The sequence below is a fragment of the Phyllobates terribilis genome, unplaced genomic scaffold, assembly GCF_046119375.1.
Source record: "Phyllobates terribilis strain yellow unplaced genomic scaffold, ASM4611937v1 Scaffold_4__5_contigs__length_816908805, whole genome shotgun sequence".
NCBI lineage: Eukaryota > Metazoa > Chordata > Amphibia > Anura > Dendrobatidae > Phyllobates > Phyllobates terribilis.
The window spans coordinates 323307869-323332527 of NW_027362764.1; positions in this window are offsets into that span (position 1 = coordinate 323307869).

Sequence of the window (24659 nt, forward strand, 5' to 3'; positions counted from 1 at the left end):
ACACACCCCGCACACACACTAATCATGACGGGTCTGGGAGGTGAGGCTGACCTGTGCGGCCGTGGGAAAGTTCATGTGAGTTCATGCAGTCAAGCATGAACTCACATGAACCCTCTGAGGGCAACGCGGCGACTTCAAATGAACAGCTGATCGGCATCACCTGATACCTCAGCTGTTCATTTGAAATAACCGGCGGGAAAGCGCAGCACAGAACGGGAAAGCCGGCGGTGAAGTCTTTTCACTGCCGGCTTCCCCGCCCGGGTCCTTCACTCCCCGCTCCTTGGAGCTGCCCTCCCCGCCCGGTCCTAACTTACGATCGGTATGGGAGGTGGCGAGGGGAGCGGAGGATCGGGGTGGGAGGCTGCGGGGAAGCAGTATGGGGCTGTGTGATTGTTTAAAAGCCGGCGGCTTTATACCGCCCGCCGGCTTTTAAACAATCAGGAGAATTCTCCCCCGCTGGGATGGCATTCTGATGACAGGCTGGATCGCGCTGCCATCCAACTTGTCATCCTTCACAGACACTGCAGAGCGCAGGCATTATGGGAACTTCCGATTCCGGTATCCGATATTGTAAAAGTATTGGAATTAAGTATCGGAATTCCGATACCGCAAATATCGGCCGATACCCGATATTACAGTATCGGAATGCTCAACACTACCAATGAGTCCTTGATATTTAGTCGTTTTCAGCCAATTTTCTGGATTTTTGAAAATGACACTTTTTTGTGAAAATATCCACTAAATGAGGGAATAATATGTGTGAGGGTACCCCAGGAGAGTTCCAAATGTGTGTGGGTAGAATATATATCCCACGGAGGTAAAATTGAAAAAAGTTGAAACAATTTTTTTCTTGGACTTAGTCATTTGTCCGGCGTTTATCAGACTTTCAGATACGGGAAATGTCAGTGAGCGTTCTGATTTCAATTCCAGAGCGATTCGCCCAATGAGTCCTTGATATTTAGTCGTTTTCAGCCAATTTCCTGAATTTTTGAAAATGTCACTTTTTTGTGAAAATATCCACTAAATCAGGGAATAATATGTGTGAGGGTACCCCAGGAGAGTTCCAAATGTGTGTGGGTAGAATATATATCCCACGGGGGTAAAATTGAAAAAAGTTGAAACAATTTTTTTCTTGGACTTAGTCATTTTTCCAGCGTTTATCAGACTTTCAGATAGGGAAAATGTCAGTGAGCGTTCCGATTTCAGTTCCAGAGCGATTCGCCCAATGAGTCCTTGATATTTAGTCGTTTTCAGCCAATTTTCTGGATTTTTGAAAATTTCACTTTTTTGTGAAAATATTCACTAAATGAGGGAATAATATGTGTGAGGGTATACCAGGAGAGTTCCAAATGTGTGTGGGTAGAATATATATCCCACGGGGTTAAAATTTAAAAAAGTTGAAACAATTTTTTTCTTGGACTTAGTCATTTTTCCGGCATTTATCAGACTTTCAGATAGGGGAAATGTCAGTGAGCGTTCCGATTTCAGTTCCAGAGCGATTCGCCCAATGAGTCCTTGATATTTAGTCGTTTTCAGCCAATTTTCTGGATTTTTGAAAATTTCACTTTTTTGTGAAAATATTCACTAAATGAGGGAATAATATGTGTGAGGGTATACCAGGAGAGTTCCAAATGTGTGTGGGTAGAATATATATCCCACGGGGTTAAAATTTAAAAAAGTTGAAACAATTTTTTTCTTGGACTTAGTCATTTTTCCGGCATTTATCAGACTTTCAGATAGGGGAAATGTCAGTGAGCATTCCGATTTCAGTTCCAGAGCGATTCGCCCAATGAGTCCTTGATATTTAGTCGTTTTCATCAAATTTTCTGGATTTTTGAAAATTTCACTTTTTTGTGAAAATATCCACTAAATGAGGGAATAATATGTGTGAGGTTACCCCAGGAGAGTTCCAAATGTGTGTGGGTAAAATATATATCCCACGGCGGTAAAATTGAAAAAAGTTGAAAAAAATTTTTTTTTGCACTTAGTCATTTTTCCGGCGTTTATCAGACTTTCAGATAGGGGAAATGTCAGTGAGCGTTCCGATTCCAGTTCCAGACCAATTCGCCCGATGAGTCCTTGATATTTAGTCGTTTCCAGCCAATTTTCTGGATTTTTGAAAATTTCACTTTTTTGTGAAAATATCCACTGAATGAGGGAATAATATGTGTGAGGGTACCCCAGGAGAGTTCCAAATGTGTGTGGGTAGAATATATATCCCACGGGAATAAAATTGAAAAAAGTTGAAAAAAATTTTTTTTTTTTACTTCATCATTTTTCCAGCGTTTATCAGACTTTCAGATAGGGAAAATGTCAGTGAGCGTTCCAATTTCAGTTCCAGAGCGATTCGCCCAATGAGTCCTTGATATTTAGTCGTTTTCAGCCAATTTTCTGGATTTTTGAAAATTTCACTTTTTTTGTGAAAATATCCACTAAATGAGGGAATAATATGTGTGAGAGTACCCCAGGAGAGTTCCAAATGTGTGTGGGTAGAATATATATTCCACGCTCGTAAAATTGAAAACAGTTGAAAAAAATTTTTTTTTTGGACTTAGTCATTTTTCCGGCGTTTATCAGACTTTCAGATAAGGGAAATGTCAGTGAGCATTCCGATTTCAGTTCCAGAGCCATTCGCCCAATGAGACCTTGATATTTAGTCGTTTTCAGCCAATTTTCAGAAATTTTGAAAATTTCACTTTTTTGTGAAAATATCCACTAAATGAGGGAATAATATGTGTGAGGTTACCCCAGGAGAGTTCCAAATGTGTGTGGGTAAAATACATATCCCACGGGGGTAAAATTGAAGAGAGTTGAAAAAAATTTTTTTTTGCACTTAGTCATTTTTCCGGCGTTTATCAGACTTTCAGATAGGGGAAATGTCAGTGAGCATTCCGATTTCAGTTCCAGAGCGATTCGCCCAATGAGTCCTTGATATTTAGTCGTTTTCAGACAATTTTCTGAATTTTTGAAAATGTCACTTTTTTGTGAAAATATCCACTAAATGAGGGAATAATATGTGTGAGGGTACCCCAGGAGAGTTCCAAATGTGTGTGGGTAGAATATATATCCCACGGGGGTAAAATTGAAAAAAGTTGAAAAAATTTTTTTTTGCACTTAGTCATTTTTCCGGCGTTTATCAGACTTTCAGATAGGGGAAATGTCAGTGAGCATTCCGATTTCAGTTCCAGAGCGATTCGCCCAATGAGTCCTTGATATTTAGTCGTTTTCAGACAATTTTCTGAATTTTTGAAAATGTCACTTTTTTGTGAAAATATCCACTAAATGAGGGAATAATATGTGTGAGGGTACCCCAGGAGAGTTCCAAATGTGTGTGGGTAGAATATATATCCCACGGGGGTAAAATTGAAAAAAGTTGAAAAAAAAATTTTTTTTTTACTTCATCATTTTTCCAGCGTTTATCAGACTTTCAGATAGGGGAAATGTCAGTGAGCGTTCTGATTTCAGTTCCAGAGCGATTCGCCCAATGAGTCCCTGATATTTAGTAGTTTTCAGCCAATATTTTGGATTTTTGAAAATTTCACTTTTTTGTGAAAATATCCACTAAATGAGGGAATAATATGTGTGAGGGTACCCCAGGAGAGTTCCAAATGTGTGTGGGTATAATATATATTCCACGCTCGTAAAATTGAAAAAAGTTGAAAAAAAATTTTTTTTTGGACTTAGTCATTTTTCCGGCGTTTATCAGACTTTCAGATAAGGGAAATGTCAGTGAGCATTCCGATTTCAGTTCCAGAGCGATTCGCCCAATGAGTCCTTGATATTTAGTCGTTTTAAGCCAATTTTCTGGATTTTTGAAAATGACACTTTTTTGTGAAAATATCCACTAAATGAGGGAATAATATGTGTGAGGTTACCCCAGGAGAGTTCCAAATGTGTGTGGGTAAAATATATATCCCACGGGGGTAAAATTGAAAAAAGTTGAAACAATTTTTTTCTTGGACTTAGTCATTTTTCCAGCGTTTATCAGACTTTCAGATAGGGGAAATGTCAGTGAGCGTTCCGATTTCAGTTCCAGAAAGATTCACCCAATGAGTCCTTGATATTTAGACGTTTTCAGCAAATTTTCTGGATTTTTGAAAATTTCACTTTTTTGTGAAAATATCCACTAAATGAGGGAATAATATGTGTGAGGTTACCCCAGGAGAGTGCCAAATGTGTGTGGGTAGAATATATATCCCACGGGGGTAAAATTGAAAAAAGTTGAAAAAAATTTTTTTTTGCACTTAGTCATTTTTCCGGCGTTTATCACACTTTCAGATAGGGGAAATGTCAGTGAGAATTCCGATTTCAATTCCAGAGCGATTCGCCCAATGAGTCCTTGATATTTAGTCGTTTTCAGCCAATTTCCTGAATTTTTGAAAATGTCACATTTTTGTGAAAATATCCACTAAATGAGGGAATAATATGTGTGAGGGTACCCCAGGAGAGTTCCAAATGTGTGTGGGTAGAATATATATCCCACGGGGGTAAAATTGAAAAAAGTTTAAAAAAATTTTATTTTTTTACTTCATCATTTTTCCAGCGTTTATCAGACTTTCAGATAGGGGAAATGTCAGTGAGCGTTCCGATTTCAGTTCCAGAGCGATTCGCCCAATGAGTCCTTGATATTTAGTCGTTTCCAGCCAATTTTCTGGATTTTTGAAAATTTCACTTTTTTGTGAAAATATCCACTGAATGAGGGAATAATATGTGTGAGGGTACCCCAGGAGAGTTCCAAATGTGAGTGGGTAGAATATATATTCCACGCTCGTAAAATTGAAAAAAGTTGAAACAATTTTTTTCTTTGACCTAGTCATTTTTCCGGCGTTTATCAGATTTTCAGATAGGGGAAATGTCAGTGAGCGTTCCGATTTCAGTTCCAGAGCGATTCGCCCAATGAGTCCTTGATATTTAGTCGTTTTCAGCAAATTTTCTGGATTTTTGAAAATTTCACTTTTTTGTGAAAATATCCACTAAATGAGGGAATAATATGTGTGAGGTTACCCCAGGAGAGTTCCAAATGTGTGTGGGTAAAATATATATCCCACGGGGGTAAAATTGAAAAAAGTTGAAAAAAATTTTTTTTTGCACTTAGTCATTTTTCCGGCGTTTATCAGACTTTCAGATAGGGGAAATGTCAGTGAGCATTCCGATTTCAGTTCCAGAGCGATTCGCCCAATGAGTCCTTGATATTTAGTCGTTTTCAGCCAATTTCCTGAATTTTTGAAAATGTCACTTTTTTATGAAAATATCCACTAAATGAGGGAATAATATGTGCGAGGGTACCCCAGGAGAGTTCCAAATGTGTGTGGGTAGAATATATATAACACGAGGGGTAAAATTGAAAAAAGTTGAAACATTTTTTTTTTTGGACTTAGTCATTTTTCCGACATTTATCAGACTTTCAGATAGGGGAAATGTCAGTGAGCGTTCCAATTTCAGTTCCAGAGCGATTCGCCCAATCAGTCCTTGATATTTAGTCGTTTTCAGCCAATTTTCTGGATTTTTGAAAATTTCACTTTTTTGTGAAAATATCCACTAAATGAGGGAATAATATGTGTGAGGGTACCCCAGGAGAGTTCCAAATGTGTGTGGGTAGAATATATATCCCACGGGGGTAAAATTGAAAAAAGTTGAACAAAATTTTTTTTTTTTACTTCATTTTTCCAGCGTTTATCAGACTTTCAGATAGGGGAAATGTCAGAGAGCGTTCCGATTTCAGTTCCAGAGCGATTTGCCCAATGAGTCCTTGATGTTTAGTCGTTTTCAGCCAATTTTCTGGATTTTTGAAAATTTCACTTTTTGTGAAAATATCCACTAAATGAGGGAATAATATGTGTGAGGGTACCCCAGGAGAGTTCCAAATGTGTGTGGGTAGAATATATATTCCACGCTCGTAAAATTGAAAAAAGTTGAAAAAAAATTTTTTTTTGGACTTAGTCATTTTTCCGGCGTTTATCAGACTTTCAGATAAGGGAAATGTCAGTGAGCATTCCGATTTCAGTTCCAGAGCTATTCGCCCAATGAGTCCTTGATATTTAGTCGTTTTCAGCCAATTTTCTGGATTTTTGAAAATGACACTTTTTTGTGAAAATATCCACTAAATGAGAGAATAATATGTGTGAGGGTACCCCAGGAGAGTTCCAAATGTGTGTGGGTAGAATATATATCCCACGGGGGTAAAATTGAAAAAAGTTGAAACAATTTTTTTCTTGGACTTAGTCATTTTTCCAGCGTTTATCAGACTTTCAGATAGGGGAAATGTCAGTGAGCGTTCCGATTTCAGTTCCAGAGCGATTCACCCAATGAGTCCTTGATATTTAGACGTTTTCAGCAAATTTTCTGGATTTTTGAAAATTTCACTTTTTTGTGAAAATATCCACTAAATGAGGGAATAATATGTGTGAGGTTACCCCAGGAGAGTGCCAAATGTGTGTGGGTAGAATATATATCCCACGGGGGTAAAATTGAAAAAAGTTGAAAAAAATTTTTTTTTTGCACTTAGTCATTTTTCCGGCGTTTATCACACTTTCAGATAGGGGAAATGTCAGTGAGCATTCCGATTTCAATTCCAGAGCGATTCGCCCAATGAGTCCTTGATATTTAGTCGTTTTCAGCCAATTTCCTGAATTTTTGAAAATGTCACATTTTTGTGAAAATATCCACTAAATGAGGGAATAATATGTGTGAGGGTACCCCAGGAGAGTTCCAAATGTGTGTGGGTAGAATATATATCCCACGCTCGTAAAATTGAAAAAAGTTGAAACAATTTTTTTCTTTGACCTAGTCATTTTTCCGGCGTTTATCAGACTTTCAGATAGGGGAAATGTCAGTGAGCGTTCCGATTTCAGTTCTAGAGCGATTCGCCCAATGAGTCCTTGATATTTAGTCGTTTTCAGCAAATTTTCTGGATTTTTGAAAATTTCACTTTTTTGTGAAAATATCCACTAAATGAGGGAATAATATGTGCGAGGGTACCCCAGGAGAGTTCCAAATGTGTGTGGGTAGAATATATATAACACAAGGGGAAAAATTGAAAAAAGTAGAAACATTTTTTTTTTGGACTTAGTCATTTTTCCGACGTTTATCAGACTTTCAGATAGGGGAAATGTCAGTGAGCGTTCCAATTTCAGTTCCAGAGCGATTCGCCCAATGAGTCCTTGATATTTAGTCGTTTTCAGCCAATTTTCTGGATTTTTGAAAATTTCACTTTTTTGTGAAAATATCCACTAAATGAGGGAATAATATGTGTGAGGGTACCCCAGGAGAGTTCCAAATGTGTGTGGGTAGAATATATATCCCACGGGGGTAAAATTGAAAAAAGTTGAAAAAAATTTTTTTTTTTACTTCATCATTTTTCCAGCGTTTATCAGACTTTCAGATGGGGGAAATGTGAGTGAGCGTTCCGATTTCAGTTCCAGAGCGATTCGCAAAAATGAGTCCTTGATATTTAGTCGTTTTCAGCCAATTTTCTGGATTTTTGAAAATTTCACTTTTTGTGAAAATATTCACTAAATGAGGGAATAATATGTGTGAGGGTACCCCAGGAGAGTTCCAAATGTTTGTGGGTAGAATATATATCCCACGGGGTAAAATTGAAAAAAGTTTAAAAATTTTTTTTCTTGGACTTATTCATTTTTCCGAAGTTTATCAGACTTTCAGATAGGGTAAATGTCAGTGAGCGTTCCGATTTCAGTTCCAGAGAGATTCGACCAATGAGTCCCTGATATTTAGCAGTTTTCAGCCATTATTTTGGATTTTTGAAAATTTCACTTTTTTGTGAAAATATTCACTAAATGAGGGAATACTATGTGTGAGGGTACCCCAGGAGAGTTCCAAATGTGTGTGGGTAGAATATATATAACACTGGGGGTAAAATTGAAAAAAGTTGAAAACATTTTTTTTTTTGGACTTAGTCATTTTTCCGACGTTTCTCAGACTATCAGATAGGGGAAATGTCAGTGAGCGTTCCAATTTCAGTTCCAGAACGATTGGCCCAATGAGTCCCTGATATTTAGTAGTTTTCAGCCAATATTTTGGATTTTTGAAAATTTCACTTTTTTGTGAAAATATCCACTGAATGAGGGAATAATATGTGTGAGGGTACCCCAGGAGAGTTCCAAATGTGAGTGGGTAGAATATATATTCCACGCTCGTAAAATTGAAAAAAGTTGAAACAATTTTTTTCTTTGACCTAGTCATTTTTCCGGCGTTTATCAGACTTTCAGATAGGGGAAATGTCAGTGAGCGTTCCGATTTCAGTTCCAGAGCGATTCGCCCAATGAGTCCTTGATATTTAGTCGTTTTCAGCAAATTTTCTGGATTTTTGAAAATTTCACTTTTTGTGAAAATATCCACTAAATGAGGGAATAATATGTGTGAGGGTACCCCAGGAGAGTTCCAAATGTGTGTGGGTAGAATATATATTCCACGCTCGTAAAATTGAAAAAAGTTGAAAAAAAATTTTTTTTTGGACTTAGTCATTTTTCCGGCGTTTATCAGACTTTCAGATAAGGGAAATGTCAGTGAGCATTCCGATTTCAGTTCCAGAGCTATTCGCCCAATGAGTCCTTGATATTTAGTCGTTTTCAGCCAATTTTCTGGATTTTTGAAAATGACACTTTTTTGTGAAAATATCCACTAAATGAGAGAATAATATGTGTGAGGGTACCCCAGGAGAGTTCCAAATGTGTGTGGGTAGAATATATATCCCACGGGGGTAAAATTGAAAAAAGTTGAAACAATTTTTTTCTTGGACTTAGTCATTTTTCCAGCGTTTATCAGACTTTCAGATAGGGGAAATGTCAGTGAGCGTTCCGATTTCAGTTCCAGAGCGATTCACCCAATGAGTCCTTGATATTTAGACGTTTTCAGCAAATTTTCTGGATTTTTGAAAATTTCACTTTTTTGTGAAAATATCCACTAAATGAGGGAATAATATGTGTGAGGTTACCCCAGGAGAGTGCCAAATGTGTGTGGGTAGAATATATATCCCACGGGGGTAAAATTGAAAAAAGTTGAAAAAAATTTTTTTTTTGCACTTAGTCATTTTTCCGGCGTTTATCACACTTTCAGATAGGGGAAATGTCAGTGAGCATTCCGATTTCAATTCCAGAGCGATTCGCCCAATGAGTCCTTGATATTTAGTCGTTTTCAGCCAATTTCCTGAATTTTTGAAAATGTCACATTTTTGTGAAAATATCCACTAAATGAGGGAATAATATGTGTGAGGGTACCCCAGGAGAGTTCCAAATGTGTGTGGGTAGAATATATATCCCACGCTCGTAAAATTGAAAAAAGTTGAAACAATTTTTTTCTTTGACCTAGTCATTTTTCCGGCGTTTATCAGACTTTCAGATAGGGGAAATGTCAGTGAGCGTTCCGATTTCAGTTCTAGAGCGATTCGCCCAATGAGTCCTTGATATTTAGTCGTTTTCAGCAAATTTTCTGGATTTTTGAAAATTTCACTTTTTTGTGAAAATATCCACTAAATGAGGGAATAATATGTGCGAGGGTACCCCAGGAGAGTTCCAAATGTGTGTGGGTAGAATATATATAACACAAGGGGAAAAATTGAAAAAAGTAGAAACATTTTTTTTTTGGACTTAGTCATTTTTCCGACGTTTATCAGACTTTCAGATAGGGGAAATGTCAGTGAGCGTTCCAATTTCAGTTCCAGAGCGATTCGCCCAATGAGTCCTTGATATTTAGTCGTTTTCAGCCAATTTTCTGGATTTTTGAAAATTTCACTTTTTTGTGAAAATATCCACTAAATGAGGGAATAATATGTGTGAGGGTACCCCAGGAGAGTTCCAAATGTGTGTGGGTAGAATATATATCCCACGGGGGTAAAATTGAAAAAAGTTGAAAAAAATTTTTTTTTTTACTTCATCATTTTTCCAGCGTTTATCAGACTTTCAGATAGGGGAAATGTGAGTGAGCGTTCCGATTTCAGTTCCAGAGCGATTCGCAAAAATGAGTCCTTGATATTTAGTCGTTTTCAGCCAATTTTCTGGATTTTTGAAAATTTCACTTTTTGTGAAAATATTCACTAAATGAGGGAATAATATGTGTGAGGGTACCCCAGGAGAGTTCCAAATGTTTGTGGGTAGAATATATATCCCACGGGGTAAAATTGAAAAAAGTTTAAAAATTTTTTTTCTTGGACTTATTCATTTTTCCGAAGTTTATCAGACTTTCAGATAGGGTAAATGTCAGTGAGCGTTCCGATTTCAGTTCCAGAGAGATTCGACCAATGAGTCCCTGATATTTAGCAGTTTTCAGCCAATATTTTGGATTTTTGAAAATTTCACTTTTTTGTGAAAATATTCACTAAATGAGGGAATACTATGTGTGAGGGTACCCCAGGAGAGTTCCAAATGTGTGTGGGTAGAATATATATAACACTGGGGGTAAAATTGAAAAAAGTTGAAAACATTTTTTTTTTTGGACTTAGTCATTTTTCCGACGTTTCTCAGACTATCAGATAGGGGAAATGTCAGTGAGCGTTCCAATTTCAGTTCCAGAACGATTGGCCCAATGAGTCCCTGATATTTAGTAGTTTTCAGCCAATATTTTGGATTTTTGAAAATTTCACTTTTTTGTGAAAATATCCACTGAATGAGGGAATAATATGTGTGAGGGTACCCCAGGAGAGTTCCAAATGTGAGTGGGTAGAATATATATTCCACGCTCGTAAAATTGAAAAAAGTTGAAACAATTTTTTTCTTTGACCTAGTCATTTTTCCGGCGTTTATCAGACTTTCAGATAGGGGAAATGTCAGTGAGCGTTCCGATTTCAGTTCCAGAGCGATTCGCCCAATGAGTCCTTGATATTTAGTCGTTTTCAGCAAATTTTCTGGATTTTTGAAAATTTCACTTTTTGTGAAAATATCCACTAAATGAGGGAATAATATGTGTGAGGTTACCCCAGGAGAGTGCCAAATGTGTGTGGGTAGAATATATATCCCACGGGGGTAAAATTGAAAAAAGTTGAAAAAAAATTTTTTTTTGCACTTAGTCATTTTTCCGGCGTTTATCAGACTTTCAGATATCGGAAATGTCAGTGAGCATTCCGATTTCAGTTCCAGAGCGATTCGCCCAATGAGTCCTTGATATTTAGTCGTTTTCAGCCAATTTCGTGAATTTTTGAAAATGTCACTTTTTTGTGAAAATATCCACTAAATGAGGGAATAATATGTGTGAGGTTACCCCAGGAGAGTTCCAAATGTGTGTGGGTAGAATATATATAACACGAGGGGTAAAATTGAAAAAAGTTGAAAACATTTTTTTTTTTGGACTTAGTCATTTTTCCGACGTTTATCAGTCTTTCAGATAGGGGAAATGTCAGTGAGCGTTCCAATTTCAGTTCCAGAGTGATTCGCCCAATGAGTCCTTGATATTTAGTCGTTTTCAGCCAATTTTCTGGATTTTTGAAAATTTCAATTTTTTGTGAAAATATCCACTAAATGAGGGAATAATATGTGTGAGGGTACCCCAGGAGAGTTCCAAATGTGTGTGGGTAGAATATATATCCCACGGGGGTAAAATTGAAAAAAGTTGAAACAATTTTTTTCTTGGACTTAGTCATTTTTCCGGCGTTTATCACACTTTCAGATAGGGGAAATGTCAGTGAGCATTCCGATTTCAATTCCAGAGCGATTCGCCCAATGAGTCCTTGATATTTAGTCGTTTTCAGCCAATTTCCTGAATTTTTGAAAATGTCACATTTTTGTGAAAATATCCACTAAATGAGGGAATAATATGTGTGAGGGTACCCCAGGAGAGTTCCAAATGTGTGTGGGTAGAATATATATCTCACGGGGGTAAAATTGAAAAAAGTTTAAAACATTTTTATTTTATTACTTCATCATTTTTCCAGCGTTTATCAGACTTTCAGATAGGGGAAATGTCAGTGAGCGTTCCGATTTCAGTTCCAGAGCGATTCGCCCAATGAGTCCTTGATATTTAGTCGTTTCCAGCCAATTTTCTGGATTTTTGAAAATTTCACTTTTTTGTGAAAATATCCACTGAATGAGGGAATAATATGTGTGAGGGTACCCCAGGAGAGTTCCAAATGTGAGTGGGTAGAATATATATTCCACGCTCGTAAAATTGAAAAAAGTTGAAACAATTTTTTTCTTTGACCTAGTCATTTTTCCGGCGTTTATCAGACTTTCAGATAGGGGAAATGTCAGTGAGCGTTCCGATTTCAGTTCCAGAGTGATTCGCCCAATGAGTCCTTGATATTTAGTCGTTTTCAGCCAATTTTCTGGATTTTTGAAAATTTCACTTTTTTGTGAAAATATCCACTAAATGAGGGAATAATATGTGTGAGGGTACCCCAGGAGAGTTCCAAATGTGTGTGGGTAGAATATATATCCCACGGGGGTAAAATTGAAAAAAGGTAAAAACGTTTTTTTTTTTTTACTTCATCATTTTTCCAGCGTTTATCAGACTTTCAGATAGGGCAAATGTCAGTGAGCGTTCCGATTTCAGTTCCAGAGCGATTCGCCCAATGAGTCCTTGATATTTAGTCGTTTTCAGCCAATTTTCTGGATTTTTGAAAATTTCACTTTTTTTGTGAAAATATCCACTAAATGAGGGAATAATATGTGTGAGGGTACCCCAGGAGAGTTCCAAATGTTTGTGGGTAGAATATTTATCCCACGGGGTAAAATTGAAAAAAGTTTAAAAAATTTTTTTCTTGGACTTATTCATTTTTCCGAAGTTTATCAGACTTTCAGATAGGGTAAATGTCAGTGAGCGTTCCGATTTCAGTTCCAGAGAGATTCGACCAATGAGTCCCTGATATTTAGCAGTTTTCAGCCAATATTTAGGATTTTTGAAAATTTCACTTTTTTGTGAAAATATTCACTAAATGAGGGAATACTATGTGTGAGGGTACCCCAGGAGAGTTCCAAATGTGTGTGGGTAGAATATATATAACACTGGGGGTAAAATTGAAAAAAGTTGAAAACATTTTTTTTTTTGGACTTAGTCATTTTTCCGACGTTTCTCAGACTATCAGATAGGGGAAATGTCAGTGAGCGTTCCAATTTCAGTTCCAGAACGATTGGCCCAATGAGTCCCTGATATTTAGTAGTTTTCAGCCAATATTTTGGATTTTTTAAAATTTCACTTTTTTGTGAAAATATCCACTGAATGAGGGAATAATATGTGTGAGGGTACCCCAGGAGAGTTCCAAATGTGAGTGGGTAGAATATATATTCCACGCTCGTAAAATTGAAAAAAGTTGAAACAATTTTTTTCTTTGACCTAGTCATTTTTCCGGCGTTTATCAGACTTTCAGATAGGGGAAATGTCAGTGAGCATTCCGATTTCAGTTCCAGAGCGATTCGCCCAATGAGTCCTTGATATTTAGTCGTTTTCAGCAAATTTTCTGGATTTTTGAAAATTTCACTTTTTGTGAAAATATCCACTAAATGAGGGAATAATATGTGTGAGGTTACCCCAGGAGAGTGCCAAATGTGTGTGGGTAGAATATATATCCCACGGGGGTAAAATTGAAAAAAGTTGAAAAAAAATTTTTTTTTTCACTTAGTCATTTTTCCGGCGTTTATCAGACTTTCAGATATGGGAAATGTCAGTGAGCATTCCGATTTCAGTTCCAGAGCGATTCGCCCAATGAGTCCTTGATATTTAGTCGTTTTCAGCAAATTTTCTGGATTTTTGAAAATTTCACTTTTTTGTGAAAATATCCACTAAATGAGGGAATAATATGTGTGAGGGTACCCCAGGAGAGTTCCAAATGTGTGTGGGTAGAATATATATTCCACGCTCGTAAAATTGAAAAAAGTTGAAAAAAAATTTTTTTTTGGACTTAGTCATTTTTCCGGCGTTTATCAGACTTTCAGATAAGGGAAATGTCAGTGAGCATTCCGATTTCAGTACCAGAGCGATTCGCCCAATGAGTCCCTGATATTTAGTAGTTTTCAGCCAATATTTTGGATTTTTGAAAATTTCACTTTTTTGTGAAAATATCCACTGAATGAGGGAATAATATGTGTGAGGGTACCCCAGGAGAGTTCCAAATGTGAGTGGGTAGAATATATATTCCACGCTCGTAAAATTGAAAAAAGTTGAAACAATTTTTTTCTTTGACCTAGACATTTTTCCGGCGTTTATCAGACTTTCAGATAGGGGAAATGTCAGTGAGCGTTCCGATTTCAGTTCCAGAGCGATTCGCCCAATGAGTCCTTGATATTTAGTCGTTTTCAGCAAATTTTCTGGATTTTTGAAAATTTCACTTTTTTGTGAAAATATCCACTAAATGAGGGAATAATATGTGTGAGGTTACCCCAGGAGAGTTCCAAATGTGTGTGGGTAAAATATATATCCCACGGGGGTAAAATTGAAAAAAGTTGAAAAAATTTTTTTTTTGCACTTAGTCATTTTTCCGGCGTTTATCAGACTTTCAGATAGGGGAAATGTCAGTGAGCATTCCGATTTCAGTTCCAGAGCTATTCGCCCAATGAGTCCTTGATATTTAGTCGTTTTCAGCCAATTTTCTGGATTTTTGAAAATGACACTTTTTTGTGAAAATATCCACTAAATGAGAGAATAATATGTGTGAGGGTACCCCAGGAGAGTTCCAAATGTGTGTGGGTAGAATATATATCCCACGGGGGTAAAATTGAAAAAAGTTTAAAAAATTTTTATTTTTTTACTTCATCATTTTTCCAGCGTTTATCAGACTTTCAGATAGGGGAAATGTCAGTGAGCGTTCCGATTTCAGTTCCAGAGCGATTCGCCCAATGAGTCCTTGATATTTAGTCGTTTCCAGCCAATTTTCTGGATTTTTGAAAATTTCACTTTTTTGTGAAAATATCCACTGAATGAGGGAATAATATGTGTGAGGGTACCCCAGGAGAGTTCCAAATGTGAGTGGGTAGAATATATATTCCACGCTCGTAAAATTGAAAAAAGTTGAAACAATTTTTTTCTTTGACCTAGTCATTTTTCCGGCGTTTATCAGACTTTCAGATAGGGGAAATGTCAGTGAGCGTTCCGATTTCAGTTCCAGAGCGATTCGCCCAATGAGTCCTTGATATTTAGTCGTTTTCAGCAAATTTTCTGGATTTTTGAAAATTTCACTTTTTTGTGAAAATATCCACTAAATGAGGGAATAATATGTGCGAGGGTACCCCAGGAGAGTTCCAAATGTGTGTGGGTAGAATATATATAACACGAGGGGAAAAATTGAAAAAAGTAGAAACATTTTTTTTTTTGGACTTAGTCATTTTTCCGACGTTTATCAGACTTTCAGATAGGGGAAATGTCAGTGAGCGTTCCAATTTCAGTCCCAGAGCGATTCGCCCAATGAGTCCTTGATATTTATTCGTTTTCAGCCAATTTTCTGGATTTTTGAAAATTTCACTTTTTTGTGAAAATATCCACTAAATGAGGGAATAATATGTGTGAGGGTACCCCAGGAGAGTTCCAAATGTGTGTGGGTAGAATATATATCCCACGGGGGTAAAATTGAAAAAAGTTGAAAAAAATTTTTTTTTTTTACTTCATCATTTTTCCAGCGTTTATCAGACTTTCAGATAGGGGAAATGTCAGTGAGCGTTCCGATTTCAGTTCCAGAGCGATTCGCAAAAATGAGTCCTTGATATTTAGTCGTTTTCAGCCAATTTTCTGGATTTTTGAAAATTTCACTTTTTTGTGAAAATATTCACTAAATGAGGGAATAATATGTGTGAGGGTACCCCAGGAGAGTTCCAAATGTGTGTGGGTAGAATATATATTCCACGCTCGTAAAATTGAAAAAAGTTGAAAAAAATTTTTTCTTGGACTTAGTCATTTTTCTGGTGTTTATCAGACTTTCAGATAGGGAAAATGTCAGTGAGCGTTCCGATTTCAGTTCCAGAGCGATTCGCCCAATGAGTCCTTGATATTTAGTCGTTTTCAGCAAATTTTCTGGATTTTTGAAAATTTCACTTTTTGTGAAAATATCCACTAAATGAGGGAATAATATGTGTGAGGTTACCCCAGGAGAGTGCCAAATGTGTGTGGGTAGAATATATATCCCACGGGGGTAAAATTGAAAAAAGTTGAAAAAAAATTTTTTTTTGCACTTAGTCATTTTTCCGGCGTTTATCAGACTTTCAGATATGGGAAATGTCAGTGAGCATTCCGATTTCAGTTCCAGAGCGATTCGCCCAATGAGTCCTTGATATTTAGTCGTTTTCAGCCAATTTCGTGAATTTTTGAAAATGTCACTTTTTTGTGAAAATATCCACTAAATGAGGGAATAATATGTGTGAGGGTACCCCAGGAGAGTTCCAAATGTGTGTGGGTAGAATATATATCCCACGGGGGTAAAATTGAAAAAAGTTAAAAACGTTTTTTTTTTTTTACTTCATCATTTTTCCAGCGTTTATCAGACTTTCAGATAGGGCAAATGTCAGTGAGCGTTCCGATTTCAGTTCCAGAGCGATTCGCCCAATGAGTCCTTGATATTTAGTCGTTTTCAGCCAATTTTCTGGATTTTTGAAAATTTCACTTTTTTTGTGAAAATATCCACTAAATGAGGGAATAATATGTGTGAGGGTACCCCAGGAGAGTTCCAAATGTTTGTGGGTAGAATATATATCCCACGGGGGTAAAATTGAAAAAAGTTTAAAAATTTTTTTTCTTGGACTTATTCATTTTTCCGGCGTTTATCAGACTTTCAGATAGGGTAAATGTCAGTGAGCGTTCCGATTTCAGTTCCAGAGAGATTCGACCAATGAGTCCCTGATATTTAGCAGTTTTCAGCCAATATTTTGGATTTTTGAAAATTTCACTTTTTTGTGAAAATATTCACTAAATGAGGGAATACTATGTGTGAGGGTACCCCAGGAGAGTTCCAAATGTGTGTGGGTAGAATATATATAACACTGGGGGTAAAATTGAAAAAAGTTGAAAACATTTTTTTTTTTGGACTTAGTCATTTTTCCAGCTTTTATCAGACTTTCAAATAGGGGAAATGTCAGTGAGCATTCCAATTTCAGGTCCAGAGCGCTTCGCCCAATGAGTCCTTGATATTTAGTCGTGTTCAGCCAATTTTCTGGATTTTTGAAAATGTCACTTGTTTGTGAAAATATCCACTAAATGAGGGAATAATATGTGTGAGGTTACCCCAGGAGAGTTCCAAATGTGTGTGGGTAGAATATATATAACACGAGGGGTAAAATTGAAAAAAGTTGAAAACATTTTTTTTTTTGCACTTAGTCATTTTTCCGTCGTTTATCGGACTTTCAGATAGGGGAAATGTCAGAGAGCGTTCCAATTTCAGTTCCAGAGCGATTCGCCCAATGAGTCCTTGATATTTAGTCGTTTTCAGCCAATTTTCTGGATTTTTGAAAATTTCACTTTTATGTGAAAATATCCACTAAATGAGGGAATAATATGTGTGAGGGTACCCCAGGAGAGTTCCAAATGTGTGTGGGTAGAATATATATCCCACGGGGGTAAAATTGAAAAAAGTTAAACATTTTTTTTTTTTTTTACTTCATCATTTTTCCAGCGTTTATCAGACTTTCAGATAGGGCAAATGTCAGAGAGCGTTCCGATTTCAGTTCCAGAGTGATTCGCCCAATGAGTCCTTGATATTTAGTCGTTTTCAGCCAATTTTCTGGATTTTTGAAAATTTCACTTTTTTGTGAAAATATCCACTAAATGAGGGAATAATATGTGTGAGGTTACCCCAGGAGAGTGCCAAATGTGTGTGGGTAGAATATATATCCCACGGGGGTAAAATTGAAAAAAGTTGAAAAAAATTTTTTTTTGCACTTAGTCATTTTTCCGGCGTTTATCGGACTTTCAGATAGGGGAAATGTCAGTGAGCATTCCGATTTCAGTTCCAGAGCGATTCGCCCAATGAGTCCTTGATATTTATTCGTTTTCAGCCAATTTCCTGAATTTTTGAAAATGTCACTTTTTTGTGAAAATATCCACTAAATGAGGGAATAATATGTGCGAGGGTACCCCAGGAGAGTTCCAAATGTGTGTGGGTAGAATATATATTCCATGCTCGTAAAATTGAAAAAAGTTGAAAACATTTTTTTTTTTGGACTTAGTCATTTTTCCGACGTTTATCAGACTTTCAGATAGGGGAAATGTCAGTGAGCGTTCCAATTTCAGTTCCAGAACGATTGGCCCAATGAGTCCCTGATATTTAGTAGTTTTCAGCCAATATTTTGGATTTTTGAAAATTTCACTTTTTTGTGAAAATATCCACTAAATGAGGGAATAATATGTGTGAGGGTACCCCAGGAGAGTTCCAAATGTGTTTGGGTAGAATATATATCCCACGGGGGTAAAATTGAAAAAAGTTGAAACAATTTTTTTCTTTGACTTAGTCATTTTTCCAGCGTTTATCAGACTTTCAGATAGGGGAAATGTCAGTCAGCGTTCCGATTTCAGTTCCAGAGCGATTCGCCCAATGAGTCCTTGATATTTAGTCGTTTTCAGCCAATTTTCTGGATTTTTGAAAATGTCACTTGTTTGTGAAAATATCCACTAAATGAGGGAATAATATGTGTGAGGTTACCCCAGGAGAGTTCCAAATGTGTGTGGGTAGAATATATATAACACGAGGGGTAAAATTGAAAAAAGTTGAAAACATTTTTTTTTTTGCACTTAGTCATTTTTAGGTCGTTTATCGGACTTTCAGATAGGGGAAATGTCAGTGAGCGTTCCAATTTCAGTTCCAGAGCGATTCGCCCAATGAGTCCTTGATATTTAGTCGTTTTCAGCCAATTTTCTGGATTTTTGAAAATTTCACTTTTATGTGAAAATATCCACTAAATGAGGGAATAATATGTGTGAGGGTACCCCAGGAGAGTTCCAAATGTGTGTGGGTAGAATATATATCCCACGGGGGTAAAATTGAAAAAAGTTAAACATTTTTTTTTTTTTTTACTTCATCATTTTTCCAGCGTTTATCAGACTTTCAGATAGGGCAAATGTCAGTGAGCGTTCCGATTTCAGTTCCAGAGTGATTCGCCCAATGAGTCCTTGATATTTAGTCGTTTTCAGCCAATTTTCTGGATTTTTGAAAATTTCACTTTTTTGTGAAAATATCCACTAAATGAGGGAATAATATGTGTGAGGTTACCCCAGGAGAGTGCCAAATGTGTGTGGGTAGAATATATATCCCACGGGGGTAAAATTGAAAAAAGTTGAAAAAAATTTTTTTTTGCACTTAGTCATTTTTCCGGCGTTTATCGGACTTTCAGATAGGGGAAATGTCAGTGAGCATTCCGATTTCAGTTCCAGAGCGATTCGCCCATTCAGTACTTGATATTTAGTCGTTTTCAGCCAATTTTCTGGATTTTTGAAAATTTCACTTTTTTGTGAAAATATCCACTAAATGAGGGAATAATATGTGTGAGGGTACCCCAGGAGAGTTCCAAATGTGTGTGGGTAGAATATATATCCCACGGGGGTAAAATTGAAAAAAGTTGAAAAAAAATTTTTTTTTTTACTTCATCATTTTTCCAGCGTTTATCAGACTTTCAGATAGGGGAAATGTCAGAGAGCTTTCCGATTTCAGTTCCAGAGCGAATTGCCCAATGAATCCTTGATGTTTAGTCGTTTTCAGCCAATTTTCTGGATTTTTGAAAATTTCACTTTTTGTGAAAATATCCACTAAATGAGGGAATAATATGTGTGAGGGTACCCCAGGAGAGTGCCAAATGTGTGTGGGTAGAATATATATTCCACGCTCGTAAAATTGAAAAAAGTTGAAAAAAAATTTTTTTTTGGACTTAGTCATTTTTCCGGCGTTTATCATACTTTCAGATAAGGGAAATGTCAGTGAGCATTCCGATTTCAGTTCCAGAGCCATTCGCCCAATGAGTCCTTGATATTTAGTCGTTTTCAGGCAATTTCCTGAATTTTTGAAAATGTCACTTTTTTGTGAAAATATCCACTAAATGAGGGAATAATATGTGTGAGGGTACCCCAGGAGAGTTCCAAATGTGTGTGGGTAGAATATATATCCCACGGGGGTAAAATTGAAAAAAGTTGAAAAAAATTTTATTTTTTTACTTCATCATTTTTCCAGCGTTTATCAGACTTTCAGATAGGGGAAATGTCAGTGAGCATTCCGATTTCAGTTCCAGAGCGATTCGCCCAATGAGTCCTTGATATTTATTCGTTTTCAGCCAATTTCCTGAATTTTTGAAAATGTCACTTTTTTGTGAAAATATCCACTAAATGAGGGAATAATATGTGCGAGGGTACCCCAGGAGAGTTCCAAATGTGTGTGGGTAGAATATATATTCCATGCTCGTAAAATTGAAAAAAGTTGAAAAAAATTTTTTTTTTGGACTTAGTCATTTTTCCGGCGTTTATCAGACTTTCAGATAAGGGAAATGTCAGTGAGCATTCCGATTTCAGTTCCAGAGCCATTCGCCCAATGAGTCCTTGATATTTAGTCGTTTTCAGCCAATTTTCTGGATTTTTGAAAATGACACTTTTTTGTGAAAATATCCACTAAATGAGGGAATAATATGTGTGAGGGTACCCCAGGAGAGTTCCAAATGTGTGTGGGTAGAATATATATCCCACGGGGGTAAAATTGAAAAAAGTTCAAACAATTTTTTTCTTGGACTTAGTCATTTGTCCGGCGTTTATCAGACTTTCAGATACGGGAAATGTCAGTGAGCGTTCTGATTTCAATTCCAGAGCGATTCGCCCAATGAGTCCTTGATATTTAGTCGTTTTCAGCCAATTTCCTGAATTTTTGAAAATGTCACTTTTTTGTGAAAATATCCACTAAATGAGGTAATAATATGTGTGAGGGTACCCCAGGAGAGTTCCAAATGTGTGTGGGTAGAATATATATCCCACTGGGGTAAAATTGAAAAAAGTTGAAACAATTTTTTTCTTGGACTTAGTCATTTTTCCGGCGTTTATCAGACTTTCAGATAGGGGAAATGTCAGTGAGCATTCCGATTTCAATTCCAGAGCGATTCGCCCAATGAGTCCTTGATATTTAGTCGTTTTCAGCCAATTTCCTGAATTTTTGAAAATGTCACTTTTTTGTGAAATATCCACTAAATGAGGGAATAATATGTGTGAGGGTACCCCAGGACAGTTCCAAATGTGTGTTGGTAGAATATATACCCCACGGGGGTAAAATTGAAAAAAGTTGAAAAAAATTTTTTTTTTTTACTTCATCATTTTTCCAGCGTTTATCAGACTTTCAGATAGGGGAAATGTCAGTGATTTCAGTTCCAGAGCGATTCGCCCAATGAGTCCTTGATATTTAGTCGTTTTCAGCCAATTTTCTGGATTTTTGAAAATGTCACTTTTTTGTGAAAATATCCACTAAATGAGGGAATAATATGTGTGAGGGTACCCCTGGAGAGTTCCAAATGTGTGTGGGTAGAATATATATTCCACGCTCGTAAAATTGAAAAAAGTTGAAAAAAAAATTTTCTTGGACTTAGTCATTTTTCCGGTGTTTATCATACTTTCAGATAGGGGAAATGTCAGTGAGCGTTCCGATTTCAGTTCCAGAGCGATTCGCCCAATGAGTCCTTGATATTTCGTCGTTTTCAGCAAATTTTCTGGATTTTTGAAAATTTCACTTTTTGTGAAAATATCCACTAAATGAGGGAATAATATGTGTGAGGTTACCCCAGGAGAGTGGCAAATGTGTGTGGGTAGAATATATATTCCACGGGGGTAAAATTGAAAAAAGTTGAAAAAAATTTTTTTTTGCACTAGCTATTATTCCGGCGTTTATCAGACTTTCAGATATGGGAAATTTCAGTGAGCATTCCGAGAGCGATTCGCCCAATGAGTCCTTGATATTTAGTCGTTTTCAGCCAATTTCCTGAATTTTTGAAAATGTCACTTTTTTTTGAAAATATCCACTAAATGAGGGAATAATATGTGTGAGGGTACCCCAGGAGAGTTCCAAATGTGTGTAGGTAGAATATATATAACACGGGGGGTAAAATTGAAAAAAGTTGAAAACATTTTTTTATTTGGACTTAGTCATTTTTCCGATGTTTATCAGACTTTCAGATAGGGGAAATGTCAGTGAGCGTTCCAATTTCAGTTCCAGAGCAATTCGCCCAATGAGTCCCTGATATTTAGTAGTTTTCAGCCAATATTTTGGATTTTTGAAAATTTCACTTTTTTGTGAAAATATCCACTAAATGAGGGAATAATATGTGTGAGGGTACCCCAGGAGAGTTCCAAATGTGTGTGGGTAGAATATATATCCCACGGGGGTAAAATTGAAAAAAGTTGAAACAATTTTTTTCTTTGACTTAGTCATTTTTCCAGCGTTTATCAGACTTTCAGATAGGGGAAATGTCAGTGAGCGTTCCGATTTCAGTTCCAGAGCGATTCGCCCAATGAGTCCTTGATATTTAGTCGTTTTCAGCCAATTTTCTGGATTTTTGAAAATTTCACTTTTTTTGTGAAAATATCCACTAAATGAGGGATTAATATGTGTGAGGGTGCCCCAGGAGAGTTCCAAATGTGTGTGGGTAGAATATATATCCCACGGGGGTAAAATTGAAAAAAGTTGAAAAAATTTTTTTCTTGGACTTATTCATTTTTCCGGCGTTTATCAGACTTTCAGATAGGGGAAATGTCAGTGAGCGTTCCGATTTCAGTTCCAGAGAGTTTCGCCCAATGAGCCCCTGATATTTAGTAGTTTTCAGCCAAAATTTTGGATTTTTGAAAATTTCACTTTTTTGTGAAAATATTCACTAAATGAGGGAATACTATGTGTGAGGGTACCCCAGGAAAGTTCCAAATGTGTGTGGGTAGAATATATATAACACGGTGGGTAAAATTTAAAAAAGGTGAAAACATTTTTTTTTTTGGACTTAGTCATTTTTCCGACGTTTATCAGACTTTCAGATAGGGGAAATGTCAGTGAGCATTCCAATTTCAGTTCCAGAGCGATTCGCCCAAGGAGTCGTTGATATTTATTCGTTTTCAGCCAATTTTCTGGATTTTTGAAAATTTCACTTTTTTGTGAAAATATCCACTAAATGAGGGAATAATATGTGTGAGGGTACCCCAGTAGATTTACAAAAATGTGTGGGTAGAATATATATCCCATGTAGGTAAAATTGAAAAAAGTTAAAAATTTTTTTTTTTGGACTTAGTCATTTTTCCGGCGTTCATCAGACTTTCAGATAGGGCAAATGTCAGTGAGCCTTCCGATTTCAGTTCCAGAGCGATTCGCCCAAGGAGTCCCTGATATTTACTAGTTTTCAGCCAATATTTTGGATTTTTGAAAATGTTACTTTTTTGTGAAAATATCCACTAAATGAGGGAATAATATGTGTGAGGGTACCCCAGGAGAGTTCCAAATGTTTGTGGGTAGAATATATATCCCACAGGGGTAAAATTGAAAAAAGTTGAAAAAATTTTTTTCCTGGACTTATTCATTTTTCCGGCGTTTATCAGACTTTCAGATAGGGGAAATGTCAGTGAGCGTTCCGATTTCAGTTCCAGAGAGATTCGCCCAATGAGTCCCCGATATTTAGTAGTTTTCAGCCAAAATTTTGGATTTTTGAAAATTTCACTTTTTTGTGAAAATATTCACTAAATGAGGGAATACTATGTGTGAGGGTACCCCAGGAGAGCTCCAAATGTGTGTGGGTAGAATATATATAACACGGGGGGTAAAATTGAAAAAAGTTGAAAACATTTTTTTTTTTGGACCTAGTCATTTTTCCGACGTTTATCAGACTTTCAGATAGGGGAAATGTCAGTGAGCGTTCCAATTTCAGTTCCAGAGCGATTCGCCCAATGAGTCCTTGATATTTAGTCGTTTTCAGCCAATTTTCTGCATTTTTGAAAATTTCACTTTTTTGTGAAAATATCCACTAAATGAGGGAATAATATGTGTGAGGTTACCCCAGGAGAGTGGCAAATGTGTGTGGGTAGAATATATATTCCACGGGGGTAAAATTGAAAAAAGTTTAAAAAAATTTTTTTTTGCACTAGCTATTATTCCGGCGTTTATCAGACTTTCAGATATGGGAAATTTCAGTGAGCATTCCGAGAGCGATTCGCCCAATGAGTCCTTGATATTTAGTCGTTTTCAGCCAATTTCCTGAATTTTTGAAAATGTCACTTTTTTTTGAAAATATCCACTAAATGAGGGAATAATATGTGTGAGGGTACCCCAGGAGAGTTCCAAATGTGTTTAGGTAGAATATATATAACACGGGGGGTAAAATTGAAAAAAGTTGAAAACATTTTTTTTTTTGGACTTAGTCATTTTTCCGATGTTTATCAGACTTTCAGATAGGGGAAATGTCAGTGAGCGTTCCAATTTCAGTTCCAGAGCGATTCGCCCAATGAGTCCCTGATATTTAGTAGTTTTCAGCCAATATTTTGGATTTTTGAAAATTTCACTTTTTTGTGAAAATATCCACTAAATGAGGGAATAATATGTGTGAGGGTACCCCAGGAGAGTTCCAAATGTGTGTGGGTAGAATATATATCCCACGGGGGTAAAATTGAAAAAAGTTGAAACAATTTTTTTCTTTGACTTAGTCATTTTTCCAGCGTTTATCAGACTTTCAGATAGGGGAAATGTCAGTGAGCGTTCCGATTTCAGTTCCAGAGCGATTCGCCCAATGAGTCCTTGATATTTAGTC